A 6000-nucleotide genomic window follows, 5' to 3' on the forward strand; every position below is an offset into this window, starting at 1 on the left:
TTACAAGGGATGGAGAATGTGAGAGATGTGCACATGCATTACTAGTATAGTGTAAGCTTTTACATCATGAGATGGGTGATTTACAAGGGGATGAGAAGAGAAAATTGAAAAAGGAATATGTATTTCTTACAAGAGTTTCTCATTGATAAAAGGGAAAGGAAGCTTACTTTAGAGAGAAATACATGGAGAAAATGGCTTTGAATAATAATTTAGGAGGGTCTAAAACCTTCATGATTTGTAGATATGACCTTTGTTACCAATCCTGTCTAGCATGAAGATTTATTATTATTTATTACTTGGGTGGACTAAGCTTTTTCAATGCGTGCACCATTTGTGTATCTCCAAATATTAAAGTAGGGATGGATGGTACGCTTGAAGAGTGTAGGAAAGAAGAAATATCATGGTTAATTTAATAATAAGCTAGAAGAAGTGAGATGCATAAAGAGAGAAAATATGAGAGGAGAAAAAGAAATTGATATAAGATGTATGCATCACATGGAAAAATTATGGAAAGGCCCATTATTGAAGTATTTCCTTAAAATACTAAAAAATAAAAGGTATCCACATATCCCCTTGTCCTCATGTAGACTTTTTGCATACTTGGCTCCATTTTCTTAAATGTGAGAAAACTCTCATGCTCACCTCTAAGGGTTTTTAAAAATATCATGTAGCCCACCCACCTGCAAATCCATCCAAACCTTATTCTAGAATTATTGTAGGTAAGCATTCCCTAAACAAATTTTTTTGTAGAAATAAATGTTCTAAGAGAAAATGAGATCACTCTTATTTGGCGGATATGTGTAAGTCCTTAGAAATGTGGATTCGTACATAAGTCCATATGTACCATAAAGCTACGTATATCTCATGGTGTCAGAGGGGTTTTGTCGAAAGGTCGAATCCAACGGGGATCAGAAGTAGAAGGAAGTAGAGATAGGAGATGGAAGAGAAGATAGAGAATACCCAAGTGGTAAACACTACAAAAACAAATCATAATGAATTGAATCAATATGTATTGAAAGAACATGGAATCTTTGCACTACTCAAAAGCAATCTCCAGGCATTAGTTCTCTTGGAGCTCCTTCATAGACCATAAACATGGATTAGAAAAATCCGCTCTTTCTCTGCTACTCGGAACCCAAATCTGATGGCTCTATTGGCTTCAAAAGGGGGGTAAAACCTCAGAACACTTGCCACACGGATCTCCCAAATCTCTCATTCTTCTTCTTTTAGTTCAATTTGCAGTTTTCAGCCTGTTTACAGCGATCGCGACGCGCGCAATTTCATCAATCTGTCCCTCTTGTGAAAATCCCCTAATTGGCTGAAAAAGCAACTAGCTTTTTGCATGCCATCCTAATCTAGAAGTTTTTTTCTAAAATTTTTAGATTTTTACAATAAATAATATAAAAAATAGGCTAAAATTATCCAAAAATCTAGTATTTTCGGATAATCCATGCAACTCACACTAATACTAATGGCTCAGCTTACATTGACTCTCTAGATCAATAAAGAAGTTGGATGATGATGCATTCCATACTTTTTCACACTGTCCTCATAACATAACAACATCCACCCCCTCTAAACCTGCACATCCTCCGGTATGTGCCAAAATCCTAGTTGTCACCGGATTCTGAGTCCTCATCCTATACAACCATATCCTTTACTTCTTCATCTTCCATATCTTCTTGGCTAGCCCCTGTATCAGGACCACTATTTTCTTCCAATTCTGGCAATTCATAGGTAGTAGATTCCTGCCTTTTGAATAATTTGATCCTTTTCCTTGCTATCGAAAGTTTGATGGCTGTCCCATCCAGCTCATTTAATGCATGAGTAGCATTATCAAACATCTGTCTTACCACATAGGGTCCAAACCATCTTTTGGAAACTTTATGCATGGCACTATGCTGGTTATCTAAATTGCTATCATAAACCAATACCCAATCCCCATCTTGTATGGTTCTTGGTCTCCGTCTATGTCTTTTGTCAAACCATTTCTTGTTCTGTATCCTTGCTGCCCTTAACTTTGCAGTTGCTATCTCTATGTCTTCTAACTTTCTTTCCAACTATCTAATGCGTAAGGCCAACAACTCCTCTCGATTCAACTCCTTCTCCCAAGGTAACACACTCCATGTAATTGTCATCTCTTCTATCGGCATGATAGGCTTTTGACCATACATCAATTCTGCAGGCATATATCCTGTAATAGCACTATGAGTTGTTTTGTTGGCCCACAAAGCATAAGGGAGCAATCGTGGCCACTCTTTTACCTTCTCTCCACATGCTTTTGCCAATGTCTTCACAATAGGTGGGTGACCTCTTTCACTTTTTCCATTTCCTTTAGGGTTATAGGCTGAAGTTAAAGCAAGCTTTATCCCCAACCATGCAAAGAAATCATGAGCTTCATCTGCATCCAACTCACCCCTATCTGCTGTAATTTTTCCCACACAGCCATACCGACAAAAGATCTCTTCTAAGAGAAAAGTACGCATAGCATTTTTTGTCTTAGTACGTAAAGCTTTCCCTTCCACTTGATTAGTCAAGTCTTCATGAGCAAGCACAAGATACCTCATTTGCCAAAGACTTGTAGGCATTGTGACCAAATCCACCACCCACTTAAAATGAAGAGACAATGGATATGTGGGTTGCAATCCATCCTGATGTCTCACAGTTGAATACATTTGACACGTCTTACATGTTTCCACAAAGTGAGCAACATCCTTATACATACCTTGCCACCAATATCTTTCTTTGATCTTTGTAAAAGTTATCCCCAACACCTCTATGACTAGCCCACAAGCTTTCATGAAATTCTTTCATTACTTTTACTTATGAAGCTTTGTCACCCAAAACTCACAATGGCATACCCTGTTTCTTTTTACCATGTTTCCATAAGTATCCATCTTTAAAAAAAACCCATACACTTTCCTCTTGATTTTCTTAAACTCCTCATCTGACCATTCATCTCTCTTTGTTAATGTGCTGAGGTATTGACCAATTCTCAGCCACTCTCTTGCATATTTGTCTTTTAGAAACACTTCTACGCAAGATACAAAACATCTAAAGTGTCTTCTCTTTGTTGTCCAAGCTTCTGTTAATGCTGTAGCAACACCTTGCATTGCTAAATTTACTCTTACAACATCATTTTTAGCCATAAGAAAGTCATCTTCTTCCTCCTCATCCATCATCCCATCTTCACTCTCATTACGTGCTCGAGATAACATGTCTGCCACTGGGTTATCTCTTCTGTCAATATGCTAAAATTCAGTGTTCAAAGATTTAATGTATGCAATCCATCGGAGCATAGCAATGTCTGGGGTAGCACAACTAGTAATCATACCCAATATTGGCAAACAATTAGTCTCAATGACTGCATGTCCTTATCACATTGAAGGGATGTCACAATTCCCCATAATTCTCTTTTTACTTGTGGATATCTTCTCAGTCATTCAGTCAATACTTTTGCACCAAAGCGTATTGCATATCTTTGCCCTTCCTCATCTTGCCGAATTTCCCATCCAATTCTGATTGGGCTTGTATCAACAGTAATAATGATAGGATTTCCATGTGAATAGTCAGCCTTTCTCAATGTAGGAGCAGAATTTGAGAGTTGCTTCAATTTCTTCATTGCTTTCTTTCCCAATGAAATTTCTGACCTTTCCTTAGAAGCTGATAAAGAGCATCGGCTACATGTGCAAAGTGAGGAATCCATATCAAATAGAACACACATGCACCCAAGAATCTATGGACCTTTGATATATTCGTGCATACATCTTGCATTCTATCAATCCCATCTATTTTTGCTGGTGATGGCCTTTGCCCATAAGGCCCACACATATGCCCAACAATCAAAACCTCTTCAACTCCAAAGACAGACTTTTGTCCAGAAAGAGTTAAATGCACCTCTTTTAGATGTGCCAAAATCCTCTCACAATCCACAATATGGTCTGCAACAAATTATCTGCATCCATGAGTATCCATCTCTTCATTCTTTTCATCTACTGCACACCATTTGATTGGAACATCATCCAAGAAGGGCATTGTCGATTGTGGTATAAAATCCCTAAGTACTCTATTCATAGCATTTGTCATGTGTGCCACTGAGGTTGTTGCACCCTGTGGGAGAGTACACATCCGTACTAACTCCAAAGGAGTCTTCATGGTTGTGACATCCCTGCTTTTAATTGCAACCTGAAACTGATCATAACCCGAGTAAAGATCACCCAAAGAATAGATCACTCTGCCTACAAAAGCCTCTACAAATTCATCAACCACATGACGTGCACCCACATTTCTTATGGTCACTTTATTGACCGGTTGCATGTCTTGAATAAATCTTAAAGCCCCATTCTTTTTGGGCATAGTAAACCAACGATTTGAGTACGAGGCTGAAGAAGGCTCCAAGATCTTCATGTGAATCTTTTCATTTAGCAAATCCATTAGCTTTGGCAAGTAAGCTTTAGGCACTGGAATAGGCCTCAAGTTCAATGGTACATGTGGCACAGTAAATATGACCATAGGAGAGACAACATTTGGATCCACACAACCTATTTCACTTGGCTGAAATGCAAATGCCTTCCCATGTCTAGCCAACATCCGCATAAAACAGTCTCTCTCAACAGGCAAAGAGACCCTTTTGCACCAACTTTCAATTCCTGTAATGTTTCAGATGTAAATTGATGACCTATATCTTTAGGATCTCGTAAGCTTGGATGCCTTGACACTTTTTCATACATAACCTCACTCTTTGGTGGAAGTGGCAAAGCAATTGGTTTCACCTTTTTGTCAAGTATCTTATACTTTGTCTCCACAAGTGCTTCAGCCCATTGTAATCCTTCCTACTGAGCAAATAATGCTATAACATCATACATATCCAAAGAGCATATTGACAACACTCTGTTATCAGCCTCATTTTCTGCATGTATAGTTGCTGAAATTTCATCCATAGTGTCAGTAATATTCAGCCCATAAAAGATGCCTGAAATGCCATCATTTTCAGCTAACAACCCCAATGCTCTCAGTTTCTTAGTAGCCCATTTCATAGATATGCGTTCAACCCTACACATAGCTTCCATAGGCTTAAATCAACATGAACTATTTGCTGTAAACTGAGAATTACCAATAGTAAATACATGCTTCATTTCATCAAGAGGAGAGTACACCCACTGAACAACACTACTGTAGCCCCGCATTACAGCAGAGCTTAATGAAAATCCAGGTCTTTGAATTCCCTTGTATTTGGAACCAAAGGAGACTCTCGAAGCATATCTCGATTTCTAGGATGATTAACACAAATAGTAAGAAATTGGACTGCTTTTCTCCCATCCTTGCTTCTGACTCTTGCATAAGCAGAACCATCATCAAGCACCTTTGTTTCCATACGCACACCTATAATATAGGGCTGTCCCAAAATCACTGCATATGAGGAATTATCTTGCACAAAGAAGTGTTTCTCTTCTTGTACATCACCAATTGTTACTTTTAAATTAGGACATGCAGCATAGAGCTCCCCTGAAGAATTATTTGCAGCCCTCATTCGCCAACCATGATCAGTGTCTATAGGCCATGCACCATTTTCATACAATCCCCACTCAATGACATTTGTCTCAGACCCATGGTCAAGTAAAGCAACACAAGGAGTTTCACGTTCCCCTATTTTCACTACTGTTTCAGTGGTAGCTCTAGCCCAATGATTTCTTGTGTAGTGACTTCGAGGAATAAATCCTAGAGTCTCTTCTCCATATTGTTACATTTGCCTTACTCCACCATGCATATTGCTACAAGACAATGCACTTTTAGCCACTTTCTTCTCTTTTCCACATGATGTCCATTGATTAGTAGCATCATGCATAGACAATCATGTACTTACTTCATAATCATATTCAGCCTGAATACGCAACAAACTAGTTTCCTCTTCAAATTGCAGCAATGCACTAGTGGTATCACTAAGAAACTAACGCTTCCTTTTAAATATGTCAATGATCTCATCATGAAATTTTGGCTTGG

The sequence above is a fragment of the Lygodium microphyllum genome, chromosome 12 (assembly GCF_053477565.2).
Source record: "Lygodium microphyllum isolate KBCC chromosome 12, Lygodium_microphyllum_v1.1.10, whole genome shotgun sequence".
In the NCBI taxonomy this organism is placed as follows: domain Eukaryota; kingdom Viridiplantae; phylum Streptophyta; class Polypodiopsida; order Schizaeales; family Lygodiaceae; genus Lygodium; species Lygodium microphyllum.